Raw genomic sequence first — 19753 nt, forward strand, 5'->3', positions numbered from 1 at the left:
CAGAGCTACATTTTTTATTTATATTTCATTCTCCGCTACTAGCTTCGTGTTCGCAGCCTCATTCAAAGGGTCACAACTTTATCAAGAAAGTTGTCATGTGAAACATATGACTGTTCAGCGTGGGCTAACTCTTACCAGTGATGAAGGGTTACAGCATGCCTAGTTGATGACAAGAATGACTGTTTTAGAAGGGAGCTGCGATCCGGAAAATGATTGCAGAGAATAAATGTAAAGAAGAAAGTAAAATGTTTAGGTTACAAGTATATCATTCGAGTTATTGGTTCAGAACTAATCAAACATTTGTTATTTACGGTCTGGTTCTAATGAACGTAGTGTGTGTTAAGTTATACTTGTTTTAACCACTCGCAAAATAGACGTGAAGAACAGAACGGGATATTTGCAAGTCAAAGTTAAAACAGTACACAGAAGGATGCACTCAATACCACGCAACCAATGGCACAACGGATTTCCCCTCACCGATTTTATTTGTATTGACAGGATGTGAAGACTTCAACATGTGTAAATAGAAAGACGCGACACAACTGTTTTCGAGAAAATCCAGTTTGAAAATTTAAGGCGTGTTATATACTTTCTACGGTCGCTAATATGCAACGAGTGCGCAGCCGTGCGTGTAAACGTATAGTTTCATAAGTGCCAAGTCTCTGGATCGTATCTCGCTTCTGATACTACTTTTTGAGAGTTATCTGCACCAATAGTGGGTGCTATGCTTAGGTATGTGTGGAACGGCGCGAAGCTGTGTGACAACAGATTCATTTATGAATGTAAAACAAATTTGTTTTGCAATAGTCAGTGAATGAAAACAATGGGCATGCAAAAATTTCGCGTTCGTTACATCTGCTTTATGTCGTGATAACTGTCTTCCTTGTTTCTACGATTAGTATCCTGTTTCGTGCAATGTTGCATTGGTTACATAAGCTAATCACAAATGTAGATACAATAACGTAAATAAAAAGACTACGCTAATTTGAGCGAAGGTTCTCTTATTTTTTGATTTCCCATCTCCTTAAATACTTTTTTTTTGTTAAAGATTAATGGAAAATAAATGATTGGATATTGATACCTTTCACGGTCACAATGAATATATTAGAATTACGTGGGATTAAAAAACTACCGGCAGCGAGGTCCGATCCAGAGAGCTCGCGCACATGAAACTAAGTGCTTACTCGCTCGGCTGTGGATCCCGTTAACATTAGCGGCTCTACAAAGCGTAAAACATAAGGATGCCTATAATTTTCAAACTCCATTTTCTCAAAAACGGTTGAAAGTTGCGTCTTGCTGTTTACGCATGTTCAAGTCATGCTCGTACCCTACACACCCTGTCAATACGAGTCAGATCGGTGAGCGGAAATTAGTAGTGTCTCCATGTAAGGCATAAACATATAGGTGTTCAGGACTAAGCGTAAACTATCTGAGCAGTTGAGCACTGAGCACGTCATTGTATTTTGTATGGGATAAAGTGATCCCTGTCGCACTACTAGGTCTACTACGATTATGATTGTCTCGCCGGCTGACAGCCGAGTGTGAACACGTAAGAAGGGGGCCCGGCCACGTGGATGTGGACTCACCAGCGCGCGGCTGCTTGCAGCTGCCCGTGGACGCCATGCGGCCGACTGCGGCGCGGGCGGGCGCCGCGGGCTCTGCCGGAAGCGAGCAGGTGGGGGCCCGCCGCACTAGCGCCCCGCCACGGCGCCTCACTCCAACAGCCCGGAACACACACTTCTCTTCACATACCGGTGACTTAGCTCTCAGTTTTCCAGCCATCTCCAGCCCTATTCTGTGTACTGACGGTTTTTAAACGTGATCAGGATTAGTAACTGGCACGAAACTTACGTGTCCGGACACTCGCGGAGGACGCAGGAAATCGAGGGTAACAAAATAAAAGCTGAAATGCTTTACATATGCAGACTGAAGCGATGAATAAAAATTTGTACCAAGAGCTGGATTCGAAACCGGATCTCCTGCTCACAGTCCAAATTCTCGTCCACGCCTCAGTCCTCTTTGTATTGGATTGAGGAGGAAGGCGTTCTAGGGCAGTCTGTGCACTGGTGCAGAGCCACTGTGCCAGGTTGGTGTAGTGGTGAGTGCATCTGCCTAGTGAGATCTGTTCGCGTCCAACTGTATTTTTAGCCGGCACGGTAGCTCAACGTGTTCGGTCAGAGGGTTAGCAGACCTCCGTAATAAAAAAAACTGAGTTAATCGATCAACAACGAACTTAAACGGATGTCTTACGACGTCCGCCCCGAGGAGATTCAACAACGAAAGCAAACAAAATGAGATTGAAAAAAAAAAAGTGAGCAGGAGACCCGGGTTCGAAACCCAGCCTTGATGCAAATTTTCGTTCGTCGCTTCAGTCTGCATATGTACATCATAGATGTTTGAAATCTGGAAAGGTCTCTAGAAGTATATAGTTTTATTTGATTAAAAACTGAAATGCTGAACTTAGGCCCCTTTACAACGAAGAGAAGTCCAGGAGTATTGCTCCAGTTAAATTACCGCATTATTGCGAAAATGGCGATACAGATATTAGGGCCAGTGATATTGAGAAACAGTTGAAATCGCTAAAACTGAACGAAACTCCAGGGCCCGAGAGAAACTCAGTCGCTGGCCTGTGTGGCCGAGCGGTTCTAGGCGCTTCAGTTTGGAACCACGCGAGCGCTACTGTCGCAGGTTCGAATGCTGCCTCGGGCATGGATGTGTGTGATGTCCTTAGGTTAGTTAGGTTTAAGTAGTTCTAAGTTCTAGGGGACTGATGATGTTAAATTCCCATAGTGCTCAGAGCCATTTGAACAATTTGAAACTCTGTCAGGTTCTATATAGAATTTGCCGCTGATTTAGCCCCTCTTTTAAACATAATATACCGTACATCCCGAATACAAAATAAAAGCCCGGTACTTGGAAGGAAGCGCAGGCCACACCTATGTACCAGAGGGGCAGCAGACGTGGTGACCAAACCTATCGTTCGATATCTACGACATTCGTCTACTGTAGAACAGATTCTGATCTAAAAAAAAAAAAAAAAAAAAAAAGAGAGACAGAGAGAGGGGGGTATTTCGAATTAAATGACCTACACCGTGCCACCAACCAACGACTCCGTGAACAATGATAATTCGAAATTCAACTCGTGCATTTATAATATAGGGCAACGGCCTTGCCGCAGTGGATACACCGGTTCCCGTGAGATCACTGAAGTTAAGCGCTGTCGGGCGTAGTCGGCACTTGGATGGGTGACCATCCAGGCCGCCATGCGCTGTTGCCATTTTTCGGGGTGCACTCAGCCTCGTGATGCCAATTGAGGAGCTACTCGACCGAATGGTAGTGGCTTCGGTCAAGAATACCATCACAACGACCGGGAGAGCGGTAAGCTGACCCCACGCCCCTCCTATCCGCATCATCCACTGAGGATGACACGGCGGTCGGATGGTCCCGGTAGGCCACTCGTGGCCTGAAGACGGAGTGAGTGCATTTCTAATATGACATCCTGAATGGATCGAAATAGCTAGGTAGATACAGCATCTCTTGATTTCCGATAAGCGTAACTCAATACTACTACAACTCTTAATAGCGAAAGTATGAGCGTAGGGAATGTCAAAAGGAATTTGTGACTCGACTAAGGATTTCTTGGAAGAAAGGAAGTAGCATGTTATCTGGGATTGCGAATCATTGTCAGGTGTAGAAGTGACTTCAGGTACGCCACAGCCAAATGAGTTAAGACCCTTGCTGGTCATGTTGTGTATTAATGATCTCGTAGAAAATATTAATACTAACTTCAGACTTTTCGCATGTGGTGCCGCTGTTTATAATGAAGTACTGTCTGATAATGCTGCACAGATATTCAGTCAGATCTTAATAAGATTTTAAAGTGATACAACGATTGGTAATTTGCTTTATATGTTCAGAAATATGAAACTGTGCACTTCACAAAACGATAAGACGCGGATGTCTTATAATATCGATAGCCACAAATGGAATCAGTCAACTCAAACAGTTACCTGGATGTGTAACAGCTTGTCTAGATATGAAGTGGTACGATCATAAAGGTTCAGTGGTAGGTTAAGCAGGCACAGACTTCGGTTCATTGCTAGTGTACTAGGCAATGCAGTCAGTCTACAAAGGAGACTGCTTAGGAATAAGCCTTGCGATTCATCCTAGAAAAATGCTCAAGAGTGTCGCATTCATATAAAATATGACTAACAGGGACTATCGAATGTACGCTAAGAAGGGCAACACAAATGGTCACAAGCTTGTTTCACTTATGGGGGAGGCTCACTGAGGTGCTGAAAATCCTGAACTGGCAGATACTTGAGGACAGTTGCATCTATCCCGTGGAAGCGTACTTTCAAAGTTCCAAGAACGAGCTCTAGGTGCACTATTCTGCAACTTTCTAAGTTACGGTTCAGCATGATCCACGAAGGTAAAATTAGAATAATTAAAATGTGCACAGAGGCATTTAAGCGATTATTCTGCCTGCGCTCATACGCGAATGGAACGGGAAGTGATATGTGGGGAAGTAACCTCTGCTATGCACTACACAGTGTTTTGCAGAGCGTAGGTGTAAACTTGTAGGACCTGAAAAAAATAATAATAATAACATACAGAGTATCAGTTTCCAGTTTACAGCCAAGAGGCTAGCTCTCAGTTGCATTAAATCCCAATATCACAAGCTGCGACAGTCGCGATTAAAACAATGATTCGCAAAGTGTAGAATAAATTTCTTTCATTTCTGTCTAAGCTCACACATCCTTTGGTCCTTAGACTGCCGCTTTCCGTCAGCGATGACTACCTTCATATATGTCAGTTGAGTTTGTTATGAACAGTAGCGCTGTTAATAGATGAGACTGTGACCTAGTCTAGATATTACGAGGGGCATTAAAATAGTAATGTCACACATTTATTTCTCGGCCAGTTTCAGTTGAAAAAATGTGGAATTCATTGTGGGAAACAGTGCAATATTCCCGTTTCACTCTCTATAGTTTCATGAAATCCCGATAGGTGGCGGCGATATACGTAGGCTCCAAATTGGCGCTTGTTACACGGTGGCGCGTTGCATGCAGAGAGCTGTCATGGAGTTTCTTCCGACGGGAAACCAGAGCATCCCAGGTGTTCATAGGCGCTTGTAAAATGTCTACGGAGCTCGGGCCGTGAACAAAAGCACGTTGAATTGTTGGGCAATGCTTCATCATCGCAACCTGTCCGATCTCACGCGTGCCGACCGACCGCAGAAAGCTGTGACTGCTGCAGTGTTAGAACGGGTGCACAGTCTCATTCGAGGTGATCGACGGATCACACTCAAAAACCTCTCTGCACAACTGGACGTCTCTGTTGGTAGTGCTGAAACACTAGACCACCAGCAGGGACACTCAGATGTGTTTGCCCGCTGAGTTCCTCGCCGCCTAAAGTAAGACCATACAGAGCACGAAGGACCATCTGTGCAGAATAGATTGTTCGTTACGAGGCTGACTGTGACAGTATTTTGTCGAACATCGTCGCAGACGATGAAACATCGGTTCATCACTTCGAACCGGAAACAAAACGGCCATCTGTGGAGGGGCGCCACATCACCTTTCCTCCGAAGACAAAGTTCAAAGCTGCACCCTCAACCGATAAAGTCGTGACGAGGATCTTGAGACTCTGAATCAGCTATTGTGTTTGATGTCCTGCCACAAGGTGCAAAGTTCAACCCTAAAGTGTATTGCATTACCCTCAGTAAATCGAAGAAACAACTTCAACGTGATCACCGCCTCAAAAATGCAAACGAACTATTCCTCCGTGACCACGCAAGGTCTCAGACAAGTCTGCGCACCCAATAAGAACTCACAAAACTTCATTGGACTTGCTTCCTCGTCCACCCTACAGCGCGGATCTTGTACCTTCAGGGCCGCGCGTGGTAGCAAAGCGGTTTAAGGCGCCTTGCCATGGTTCGCGCGGCTCCCGCCGCCGGAGGTTCGAGTCCTCCCTTGGGCATGGGTGTGTGTGTTTTCCTTAGCGTAAGGTAGCTTAAGTTGGGTTAGGTAGAGTGTAAGCCTAGGGACCGATGACCTGAGCAGTTTGGTCCCATAGAACTTACCACAAATTTCCAAATTTTTCGTACCTTCAGACTTCCATCTGTCTGGCCCAAGGAAGGATAAGCTCCACGGGAAGCAGTACGTGGATGATGGAGATGCTACTGATGCAGTAAAATGTTCTCTTCGACGTCGACCAGTAGAGTGGTACCATGCGGGAATACAGGCTCTCCCAATGAAGTGACGCAAGGCCATCGCTCTGAACGGAGTTTCGTTGAAAAATAGTGTTTTGTAGTCAAAATAATGAGGAATAATATGGTGTATTTGAATCTTGAATAAATCCAATCCGCTTTCAGAAAAAAAGTGTTGCATTACTTACTGAACGCCCGTCGTATTTTAAATACTTGCGACAATGCTGATATGATTTTGTGTGTATTTTTTTCACATGCCACTATGACTTCAGTATATTGGGACATGTTTTAAAGCAGATCTGGAGATGTGATTATAGAGCGAGGTAAATAAATTTGTTCTAAATCTCAGTACACCCAGTTTCTCATTTGTAATTGTATTTAGCGCGACATTCTACTCTCATCCAATGGTGGTGTGACAACTGAAGCTGAGGACATCATATTCCATACTAATAACCAATGTTCTGTGGAATAAAAAAGAAGTATAATATAGGAACATTGATCACAATTATTTCAATAGTTGTTCGTAGCTGCGTTTTAATAGTAAACTATCCACAACTACCCTTAATGAAACAGAAGAATTCGTGTCAAGCGAACATGGTGGCACGATATTGGTTTCAAATTCTTCAAAATGCTCGTTAAACTGCGTCAACGAAGTAGCAATTAGAGACAGAGTACTATCTAAGATTGAGGAAGGATAGGGAGGAGATGAAACCGTGTCCTTTTCATAGCGACGATTCTAGCGTTTTCCTTACGCGATTTCGGGAAAGCGCTGAAAACCTAATTCTGGAGGGTCAGATGAGCACTGGAACGCCAGTCCTCCAGATTGCGTGTCCAGTGTCTCTTTCGGGTATTCCATGTCGTGTAGTGGGGTCCATTAACTTTTCATTTGCATACCACAGTCTTGAAATAACCTGAAGAGTGCGAAGGCATGAAAAATTATTTACAAGCAGCTTTGCTCATCTACCTGTGTGGGAGGAATAGAACTGAGAACACCCCACAGAAGTACAAAACTACCACCGCCTGTACAGTGTATTACTGAGAGTCAGATTCTGCTCCCTCGTATTGTCCGGGCCGTACAGGATCCCGAACATCGACTCGGACCATGTTGGTATGCCCGAATGGAAACGCCTTGAGAAAACAACTGAAAATCTAAATTAGAGTAAAGTGAACTAACCGTTTTGCCATGACGCTCGTACGCAATATCACCGCCGTTGCATTCGCTGTCACTGCAGGGAAATTGTGGCTAGTGAGTAGAAAATGAAAAACTTCACGCTGTTTGCGGATACCTGGGCGAGTAGGAAAATAGTTCGACAAATTTGTAAGCTGAGATAACGGACCATAGTATCCTGGTTATCATTGCAAACTATCTTCGCTTTTTACACGTATTCAACCCTTGGATATCTACAATCAGTCTACTAGCAACCACCATAAAATGTTCCTAGCGATAGCTGTTGCAACTTCACTGTGCAGTCAGGGACCCGGAGAATCTGAATAACTTTGGGCTAGCATGTACCCAAGTAGCAGAGCAGGAGAAGTTTTCTTGATCAAGGGGGCAGCTGCGAGTAAGGACAGACGGCGTTCAGTGAAGCAGTCCCGCGTTATGGATCCCAAGACGACGACTTTCGGGAAGTTCGGTTAAAAAAAATGGTTTAAATGGCTCTGAGCACTATGGGACTTAACAGCTATGGTCATCAGTCCCCTAGAACTTAGAACTACTTAAACCTAACTAACCTAAGGACAGCACACAACACCCAGTGGAAGTTCGGTAATTGCTCTGTTTCCATCACTCACTCTTCATACCTCAGGCATTTGGGGAATCCCATCTCCTCGGTTTTGGATAAATACAGATCATCCAACTGAACCAGACAATCCTTGGTACAGAATTCAACTTACCATGAACTCACGTGTCGAATTTGTCGGTTTGAGGACGTTGGAAATCCCGTCATCTGTCGGCGCCCATGAGAATTCCATATTGGACAGCGGAGCGTGAATGGTATTTGCAGTGTTCTCTGCACTCAGCCTCTTATGGGCTTAGAACCAAGGGTAACCTATCTCACGAATTTGTTGGTCTGTCCTCTTGTACCTAGTGAAGTGGTTGCAAAGAAACTGTTAAGTGAACTATCAAGTGTAAATTCTTTTCGATCGCGTAAAACTGCAGTGAATTGCTTATGATCAAATTTATAAATACATTTTAATATGAGATGTCACTAATCAGAGCCGGCTCGTCCCGGCGGAGGTTCGAATCCTCCCTCGGGCATGGGTGTGTGTGTTTGTCCTTAGGATAATTTAGATTAAGTAATGTGTAAGCTTAGGGACTGATGACGTCAGCAGTTAAGTCCCATACGATTTCACACACACACACTAATCAGAGTCACCAGAAAATTTAAAGTATTCAGCAGAATTAAAATACAAAACAGTGAGCTTTATTACGTTCTCTCACTTGTGTTCACCTTCATACTGATCCCCTTAAGAACTGACCAGGTTTCTATTTCGCCTCCTGTACAACGTATGCACATTAATAAAAATAAATAGCAATAATTAAACTTATGTAACATAACAATGTGTCGCTGTTTATCCTACTTCCTGTTTTATAGACGCATCTCCTTCATGTTTGGAATCTGTGAGCAGAACAGAGGCGGAGCACTTATAGACTATTTCACCTTCCAACTCGATGAGCGCTAAAATACAACCAGGCTGATCAGTATAAAAATTTCTGCCTCACAAAAGCGTAACTTCGTTATGCACAGGCCATGCCTCCTCTAGTTATCGATATTTTTCATGACGCCCTTGGCTATCGTAATGAATCACATGGGTCTGACTGCTTTCCTAGAAAGTACTGACAGCGCCCTTTGCCAAATAAACGCCCAAGCATTCAAGTGATAAGGCTTAGGAATTCGTTACTTCTCCTTCGAAACAAGAGACTAGCGCGCTGAAATACGATCACAGGAGTTGACGCTGCCTTAACGTCTCATATGGATCTAACCAAGTAATGCTTGACCGCCTGCAAAAAGTATATTTTTTATCCCGTTAATACAATGTTAATCGTGGAATACCTGTTATTTAGGTGTTTGATGACTCACAAAAGCGAAAGAGAAACTGAAATATATCAAAGTAACTCATTCTAACTCAACAGAAGAAATTAGTTGCGCGCGCGCGCGCGCGTGTATGTGTGTGTGTGTGTGTGTGTGTGTGTGTGTGTGTGTTTGAGAGAGAGGGAGAGAATGGAGGTAGAGGGAACCAGGGGGAGAGAATGAAAGGCAAAGGTTGAGAGGCTTCAGGAGAATGGGGGGCGTGACTTGAGTAATAGGGGAGAATGAGAGATCGCCTTTTTCCTAGAACTATAGGCTTAAACAAACTTTATAAAAAGGAGTAATTTATTGATAGGTACTGCATCCATAGCACTGTCAGACACTGCCTTGCATCCACATAGAGACATATACCATTACATATTTACGTGAACTTCAGATAAAATTAGGATACTGTCTGTTAGTGCCTCGCTCGATGGCCCGGTTACTAAATAAGCAGAACTTAACTGCTCTCGTGCTTTCGGCATTCGTTTGGAAATATAAGGACGAACGAATCACAGAATAATCTGAACTACTGTAATTTCGACAGAATTTACGTTTGGCCTTCGTTGGTTCGACAGCGAGTCTGATTAAGTGAAACTTGTAATCGTTGCGAATCTTACGTACTTTGGAGCTAGGATTAGAGGATAGTATAAAATCAAATGGCTCTGAGCACTATGTGACTTAACATCTGAGGTCATCAGTCCCCTAGAACTTAGAACTACTTAAACCTAACTAACCTAAGGATATCACACATATCCATGCCCGAGGCAGGATTCGAACCATACCGTAGCGGTCGCGCGGTTCCAGACTGAAGAGGATAGTATAGCGGCAAAGCTTCCTATACCGAGAAACCTGAGCATTGCCACAAAAATCCCAGTGATAGATGATTGTTAAAATTACATAGTAATTTTTCACGAACTTAATGACACCTTCCTTCTACAATTTCCGCTGTTCAATGTATCTGCGACGTTCTCGTACCAGACGATGTACATTCCTGTCCACGGCTAACCTAAACTGTTAAAAACCTTCATGGTCAGTCCGTCGATCATGCACGTGGCTTGCAAACTGTATTCATCGTAGAAGAGTCTGTCTCCCGACTTCTTATCAAAGGGCCGAAAGCAATAGCTTGCTCAACCTGCCGCGAATTCTGTGAGGATAGTCATATATCGTACTTATGTGATCTGCTGATTCATTTTGACTATCGTTAATTCTGTAATCGATAGTTGTTATTTCCTTCCAACTAATAAAGTGTGCATTTTACCCTTCCTTGAGTTAAGATACAATTTGCAGCCACTGTATCTGCCCAAGTTCAGCTGGGAAGATCGTGTAACGTCCTCAGGATGGTATTTTTTATGTATCTGAAAACTGAGATTACAAACAAAGTTGCGTACTTAACATTATTATACATTTCTTATTATGGTACGAGGGCTGCTGAAAATTAATGCCCCCAATTTTTTTATCTGCAAACTTTTTAATTAAACTTTTAAATTAAACACTGGCAGTGTTGTGCTGAAGGAGTGTGTGCTCCACGTGTGGACGAACTCTTCTAATTCGAAATTCGATTAAGTATGCTGTTTCTCACACACCAACATTGTTACGCTATACATCGCCATGTTACACGCTATAATTCGGAATCCTCTAGCGTCAGAGGCTGGTTGGTTGGTTAATTCGGGGGAGGGGACCAAACAGCGAGATCATCAGTCCCAGTAGATTAGGGAAGGACGGAGAAGGAATTCGACCACGCCCTTTCAAAGGAACCATCCAGGAATTTGCTTGAAGCGATTTAGGGAAATCACGGGAAACCTAAATCAGGATGGCCGGACGCGGGTTTGAACCGTCGTTCTCCCGAATGCGAGTCCAGTGTGCTGACCACTGTGCCACCTCGCTCAGTAGCGGCAGAGGTCTGCAAATATGTAGACGTGAAGAATAAAGATGTACAATGATAATAAAGTTTGTTTCATCCAAAAAGTTTTAAGAATTTTCACATAAAAAATTCTGAGGCATTGCTTTTCAGCACCGTCTCGTAGTTCTACGACATTATCCAGAGACACGGCTGTGTCACCTTTTATCTGTCGACGACTCTTGCTACAGAACATATTGTTATATGCTTGTAGAACATTTTCAGTCTTATTACTAATCGCGTTGAATGTATTTACATGAGTGCACAAAGTGATTGAGATATATTAAATTTGACTGAATTTATATAAAAAATATTCACTATTTTTGAAGTAAAAATTTTATTACCTCACGGAACACCCAATCGTTGTTTCAATGATAGATAATACGTCAAAAATGAGGGGGTAGTCCGTGCTGTGTGTAGAGCTTTCATATTCAGTCACAAACCTACCAAAACTGGGAAATATGATGGTACACTCAACATCCGTTGAGCTAAACCCTTCGTGATATTCGTGTCGAGTGAGAAACCAAAGCGCTGGTCTCACATTTACCTAAGTCAGAACGGTATGCCTATTGCGATTTCAGAGAGGTTTTCTGGAATTTTTTTCGGGAGAGACTCTCTATCGAGTTGGAAAGGTTTGGCAACACGCATCGCAGCCACACTACCGTTAATGAAGTCGCAAAACTTCCGAGTGGGCAGTGCAGCAGAACATTTTCTCTCGTCTCTGTACGCGTGCTCTACACAAACGACTAGAATATTTCGGAATGCTGATGCGAAATTGTTACAGGGTTAACGGCCTCAACACTGCAGACACAGTCGTGCATTACGTGGAGAGTATGACATACAGAGTGTTCAGAAACAGTCTGAAAAGCTTGTAAGAGTGTTGCAGGGGAAGCTGTGCTGAGAAATAATTGCTAAGAAAAAAGTCGATACGTTGCGCCGCTTCCGAGTTATATAGTATTAAATTTAGCCTACAAGTTCGTCGCAAATTCAAGCAGCACCAAGTGTATTCTCAGTTTGTTTCCTCAAACCTAAGAAACACAACTTTTGCTCACTTCACTTAAATTTATCACTTCCGAAAAAGGCACATTTTAAGTAGCAATGAGCATTTAAACAAGTGGTAACTAACGGACCCACAGATGTCTGTGCAGTACCGCATTTTGGAGTGTGCAAGCGCTTGAATTGCGGATATTTCGCTGTAGGTGTACGTGAAGAATGGGTGTAATGTGACATATAACTGGCATGAAATTGTGGCTACCATCAGCACATCGTACCTGCTAATGCATACAATATAAAAAAAAGGGAGTAAATGTCAAACTGTATACCGGAAAATACATTATTTTGCGTTCCTGTTGCTGCAGGAAGATACTTCTCAGTAATTTTAATTAGTATGATAACTAAAATTATGTCGCAATGTAATGTCTACGAAATAAGTTCGAATTAGCGAAACATTGCATAAATAGTGATAAATTAGGGAAAAAACGTCGAAAATACGTATTGGCTGTCACTATTGTGTGAGTTGGACTAGCACTGACATACTTGTACAATATTCGACGAAAACGCAAATTACGAAGAAGTGCGACATTAGCAAAAAATAAATTCCTTTACTAGGATTAGGATCTGCGATACCTCGGGTGGTAACCCTCGCGAATAACCGATTTTCAGAATGGACAGGAATATCGCGAGCGCGCTGTTTCCATCATCTTCAGAATTTCCTTCTGTTTGCCGATTTTTCCGACAAAACTGAATTTTGCACCATTATACAATTATTTCCACCATCTTAGAATTTTCTTTCCATTTTTAACAGACGTGGCTTCACCAGTCGTGAAAATCGGAAATACTCTACCATTTTAGCCTTACGCTTCGACTGCTAACAGCATGGTTCAAATGGTTCAAATGGCTCTGAGCACTATGGGGCTTAACATCTGAGGTCATCAGTCCCCTAGAACTTAGAACTACTTAAACCTAACTAACCTAAGGACATCACACACATCCATGACCGCGGCAGGATTCGAACGTGCGACCGTAGCGGTCACGCGGTTCCAGACTCAAGCGCCTAGAACCGCTCGGCCACTCTGGCCGGCCTAACAGCTTGCTTATCATAAACAGACATATCATTCATGTTACTGATTTCCAATTTGATGCTTTCAGTACATTCATGGGTAAGGTCTTTGCAGCACGAGATAAAATTTTAAGAACCTGAGGAAAATTAAATATCATAGTCTAATTGCGCTTTCGTGCGCTTCGAGTACGTAGTTAGAGTTATAAGAAGCGAAAAAAAATGCTTCAGAAAGAAAAAGAGGTTAGGGTACCGAGGAGTGGAATGTCAACAGGTAGCAATTCAGAGGAAGCATGTTTGATAGGTAGTTAAGTAGAGACGGTAGAAAGCACTAATGTGGAGGTGCTGTTCCTCAGCAAGTCATAGCCTTACAGGACGGGAATGCAAACATCAGTGACGGATGTTGAGGGGAAAGAGTCGTTAACTGACCTACGGACGTAGACTAAACAGAGGTGGACCCCGCCAGCTTTCTCCCACGACGGCAGTTGTTTCGCCCTCAACAATGTCTCAGGTTTCTGGGCCCTTCCTTACCTGTGCCAGCTGGCAGCCGGAAACCCGGCACTCTATGGCCTCCCTTAAACCTGCCCCGCCAGCTCACGTCAAGTTCCCCCTTGCCCTGGAGTACGTTATCGCCAACCAATAAAGTAGCCTCCAGAAATTCTTTTTCTCCGAAGTTTTTGGACCGTTGTAGTTTGCAAAAATAACAATACTTTGTTCATGGCGGACATAGAATTCAGTACCTATGGTGCAACAACGAGAGAAGACTGCGACCATTAATATTTTCTTAGTTACGGAGACAGATTTCACTACAACAAGTTTCAGGCCTTAGTCTATTTTCAGGCGGTGGTATACACCTATTACATTACGCTGACCCAATGTTCACAGCAGTTCACGTAATTTTCGTTTATGTCTACTTATTTAATAACATTTGCTTTCCTCATTTCCTAATATTGGAGAATTCCTGGGAATATATCCTTAATATTGCGTTGCAAGGAATATCTCAAAACATTTGATGATTGAATAATTCATCAGATGTAATAAAATGTCTCTCCTCGTGACTGAATAGATGTACTTACTCTTACCTCAGATAATTAAACTGCCTTAAACGGAGCCAAAAGCTCGAAATAAGACAGTCAACTTCATTTCAAGACGATCTATGGAACACACTACCAGCAGATGCTGTCCAAATCCATCAATCAACCAGAAAAAATGTTTCAAAAATAACAACAAAATTTTACTCCCCTTTGCAACGCATAAATACTTCAAACATCAGGCCGACTTCTACTTATTTACGAATTTCAAAGAGCTCAATTCTCCTTAGGGTAGCCTTTTACTCGTTGACTCTGGCCACCACTTCGTACTGGCCACCACTTCGTACGGCACAAAGTTTAATACTAAGTCGCAGTCAAGGTAAATTAACTCAAAAGATAAAAACATCATTGTTAAATGTGAATGTCTTTGCAACGTTGAAAATTGCTTAATGTATGCAGTCTATACTCATCCTTCATCACCATCACAAGAAGTCCAACGTGCAGAGCTTGCCTTTATCATACAAATAAAACGTGTTTGAGGGTACTAAAGAATTTCTCTTCATATGAAATGTTCAAATAAACTTCGTCGTTGACCAAGGCAACGCAACTACCTGCGTTCAATCATTTGGTACGCAAAAGGAAGGACTGGGAAACTGCCGGAACATAAAGGCGGACATTGTCGCTCTCGAATATAAGTGACCGAAAATACATTGCATAATATTCATCAGTAATAACGTGAAGCGCGTGAATTAGTTAGATAGTTTCATGTTCCATGGATCATTTGCACGATATATATAATGATGTGGACCGATTCATTTTACATTCACATCGCAAATTAATTTTTAAATAAATTTACATGCTGAACATTTGTAAACTTTTTTTACTTATTGGTGTTAAACATACTGGTGTGAGTTAGCAGTTCCCACCCACCACATTTTACACGTTACAGTAATAGAAATTGATTGGCGACTCCATAGTGTCCTGTGCACTACGACCAGATAATGGGTATACTTGAAAGGAGAGACAGCCTTGGTCGTATACTTTTGTTTATTATCGCAAAATCGATTTTCGGTCACTTAGTGACCATCTTCAGTGCTGTAATATATAACTTAAATTAGTAAGCACTGGTGTCAATAAGCTTACGGCGATCACATAGGTGTCAATAAGCTTACGGCGATCACATAGTCTATGTGATCGACGTAAGCTTATTGACACTAGTGCTTATTAATTTAAGTTATATATTACAGCACTGAAGATGGTCACTAAGTGACCGAAAATCGATTTTGCGATAATAAACAAAAATATACGACCAAGGCTGTCTCTTCTTTCAAGTAATAGAAATTCTTCTACGGAATAAGTAGGAGGTGTCACGGAGAAACTTTTTCAGCTTGTTTTCAAATTTTACTTTGCTCTCTGTCAAATATTTTATGTCGCTGACAGGGAGAACGTCTTTTTTTTTTCCTTTAATGTCCTGTCGAGACTGAAGTCATCAGACGTGCGGAACAGATTAAGTTTCAAAATAACAGGAAACGGGATCGGTCATATTTAAGGAGCGGACCTAGTAACTGCTCGAACCACAGAAAATCAATTCAGGGATTGGGATCCTGTTCCTTCTTACTGTTTCTTGTCACATGTGCTAAATGTCTTCTGCTACATTGAAAAATAAAAACAAACTTAAAAGAGTTCAGAATATAACCATATGTACAAATTAACTAGTGATGTGAATGTAAAATGACTCGTTCCACATTATTACGATCTATCGTGCAAAATGATCCATGGAACATGTAACTAATTAATTACTAAGCTGCATACACGGAAAACACTGGGCCACTAAATAACATACACAAGCGAGTAAATCCAAGTAATTTTCAAATTCAGTTGACGGTACGCTGTCTCCACTTTCTATATTGATGCTAATATAAATAATTTTTATGATTTCGACAAAATTAAGTCTCTCTAGCTGCGTGCTTGGAGTGAAGATTTACCAACTGCCACGAAGAAGTCATTCCAATGACCTTTCGAACGTGTATTAGGAAACATGAAGCTGTAATTTGTAACCGGAATGAGCAGTTTCGAGACTGATAGGCAACGACTCTAATCCAGTATAGTCGAGCAGGGCTTCTTTTCTTGCGATAAATCTTCTGCTCTTGACGTCAGTAGTCAATCCACTCTCAGATTTGTAAGGTTTCTATTACCTGCTTCGTAAATAACTTCGGAATTTTCTAATAAAAATGTTGCGCAATTTTAAGGAAAAAAGTTTTATCACGTATCGACACGTGTATCTTCAGAAAAATAGTGACTTATAGAAATTAACGTGATGACTTAGTTGAGTCAACAAATGATTATGTATTTTCTTTGAAATATGGCTTGTATTACTACACCTTTATGGAAAATTAGGCTAGTGGTAAACGGACATCAGTGTCTCTTACACCTATGGCGTATGTTCACAAAATTAACCGCTCTGTTTTTTATCTAGCAATGAAGCGTCCTAGTGACAAAATCGCTTAAAGCCTACTATTTTCGAAAAGCGGTACGGTATTTGTAGCGGTCTCTGTAATGTGCGATTTACGGGAGAGACGATAAAACGTGAATATTTACGTGTGAAGTGGTAAAGCATTTACGGAAACTTTTGCAACTAGTTAGAACGTAAATAGAGATAACTGCGACCGATCACGTACGAAATGCTGCTTTATTAGCTTCAACTTTTCATTCTCACCTTCGGATGAGGCATGCAAAAGTTACATATTCATTTTTTTGGATGATGGGTGAGAGTTAAGCTCCACCTTCTGATAATACAATTGATGTCTTTTCTATTTACTCAAAATTATGTCGACACCTATGTGTCACCGTCTATAGGTCTCGATTTATTTCCGAAATTACAACACGTGTGAAAGTGAATTTCTGTACGTCGGCTTGTTTTTATGCCTTTTATCGTTCAGTCCAATTTTTGCATCTTTGATGTTTTCTTTATCTATTGTAACTATAGGAATTATTTTCCATGTCATTTTATATTTCACTCTCATTTTAATTATAAACTCTGTTTTCCGCACATTTTTATACTTCACTCTCACCTGTTTTCATACGATGTTTTATACAAAACCGAGATTTGAGAAAACAGTAAATCGCCATACTAAGAAACCCTCTATTGTTTGAACTAAAGATCCACATAATTTTATAATCATTTAACAAAAATGTTCACATTACAGAATAAATAAAAACGAAAACCCACTGATGATGGCACAGTGGTGCCGAAACATGTTGGGGTACTGAGAAAAACGCTGTTTTGCATAAGTGGTGGACCTCACATCCAACAATAATAAGAAACCCTACGTTCATAGCGATATAGCGTCTCTCTATGAGTACGGCGACACAGGTGTTTTCTCAAATCTCGCTTTCGGCCTCTCCCGCTGGAGGTTCGAGTCCTCCTTCGGGCATGGGTGTGTTTGTTGGTCTTAGCATAAGTTAGTTTAAGTAATGTTTAAATCCAAGGACCTCAGCAGTTTGGTCCCTTAGGAATATTACACACACACACAAATGGCTCTAAGCACTATGGGACTTAACATCTGAGGTCATCAGTCCCCTAGACTTAGAACTACTTAAACCTAACTAATCTAAGGACATTACACACATCCATGCCCGAGGCAGGATTCGAACCTGCGACCGTAGCAGCCACGTGGTTGCGGACTGAAGCCCCTAGAACCGCTCGACCACAGCGGCCGGCTACACACACACACACACACACACACACACACACACACACATATATATATATATATATATATATATATATATATATATAGTGAGGGACAAAAAAGGCGTGAAAAAATGTGTATAGAAAAAGAAAACTCATCAAAGTGTGGATAAAAAGCACGACACGATGTTAAACGAAAAAAGGCATAAAAACAAGCCGACCTGTAGACGTCCAATTTCAGAAGTAATTTAGTTTCAGAAATAAATCGAGACACCCAAGTTATGAGATATAGGTGTCGAAACATGTTGAAGTAAATAGAAAAAAAGAAATACATTTCGTTTTCCAGAAGGCGGATTTTAAAAACCCGTATTTAATCAACAAATAGGAAAAAAAACCTTCAACAGGAGCCTCCAACCTCAGCAACGTTAGCATCTAGTCATATTTGTAGAGTGATACTGGGTACTTGAGTTTAATTTTCTGTGACAAGAAGACAGGAAAAACTTTAATGTATCTCCTTGTGGGTTTGTTATATGACACACTGTGTCGAAAGACGAATTCATTTACTTATTGTGGCACTAGTGGGGACAGGGAGGGAAGGCTGGTGTCAATGGCCAGCTGCTTCAATTTTCATTCCCTATTGGGCACAGAATTAGTGTTCTAAATGTTGCGCCCGGTAGGACTTTAATGTATCTCCTTGTGGGTTTGTTATATGACACACTGTGTCGAAAGACGAATTCATTTACTTATTGTGGCACTAGTGGGGACAGGGAGGGAAGGCTGGTGTCAATGGCCAGCTGCTTCAATTTTCATTCCCTATTGGGCACAGAATTAGTGTTCTAAATGTTGCGCCCGGTAGGAGGGAAAACTCGGTAACAGCGTTCTTCGCGTGGACTAGTGTTCAGTGCGGATGATTTAGGAAAGCTGCAGATATGAAAATGCGATTGCATGGATCGGTTCGTTACAGCCGCGCCGCCTGATGCTACGCTGGGGAGCCGCTCCACTTACCGTGTGCTTTCTCTGAAGCACTCCCACCGAATTCCTGTACGGCTGTTTAAACAAAGGTTGCGCCAGTTCCCAGCCAAATAGTGCCGCCGCCTAACGGCCTACCACCAGAAAGCAAACACAGCGTCGCCTGCGGAAGGAAGTGCGCACACAAAGCACTTCTTGTACGGAGAACGCCTACCTTATGGAGACGCTGGCCCAAGGTGTTTCGTGCTCACGCCGTATCCACTAACAAGGCTTGCTGCCCCAATTAGACGGGCTTTCGTCATGCACACGACCGCAAGAGATTTGCAGCTTGTGCGTCTCTCTCTCTCTCTCTCTCTCTCCCTCTCTACATGGTGTTGATTTTTTATTTACACAGACAATTGGAATAGCTCCATTTATGACCCTTCCTAACGCAATCCTGTCCTCTTCCTTGGCACACATTTTGTTTGATCGAGATATAAAAACATTGAAATATAGCTAGTCCCGGTGACACTCACGGGATCCCAGTAATGAAAACCAACTGTCAGTTTTGGGTGGTACCTACACACTCAGCCTGGTTCTCGTTTGTGTTGTAAAAAGTTTTCGCATTTTACGTTCGTGATAGAGCGATATATACTCATTTCACATGGTATGATTAAGGCCGTCAGGCCCTCTTTTACTTCTAACCAGACATCCTTAGATTTTAATTAGTTTAGCAAATTATCAGTATAATAATAATAATAATAACGTCTGAGACAGGAAAAAGATAATAATAATAATGACAGTATACAGGGTGTTACAAAAAGGTACGGCCAAACTTTCAGGAAACA

At 42.0% G+C, this 19753-nt stretch overlaps 1 protein-coding gene and 1 pseudogene across 1 annotated transcript in view; one reads left to right on the plus strand and one right to left on the minus strand.

Annotated features, from left to right (window-relative positions):
• LOC124722137 (neurofilament heavy polypeptide-like) overlaps positions 1-19753 on the minus strand; it is a 314285-nt gene that overhangs the window by 195834 nt on the left and 98698 nt on the right. The gene's annotated exons all lie outside the window — the stretch shown is intronic.
• On the plus strand, positions 3160-3277 carry LOC124723302 (annotated as a pseudogene).

Source organism: Schistocerca piceifrons, chromosome X (genome assembly GCF_021461385.2).
Source record: "Schistocerca piceifrons isolate TAMUIC-IGC-003096 chromosome X, iqSchPice1.1, whole genome shotgun sequence".
Taxonomy (NCBI): Eukaryota; Metazoa; Arthropoda; class Insecta; order Orthoptera; family Acrididae; genus Schistocerca; species Schistocerca piceifrons.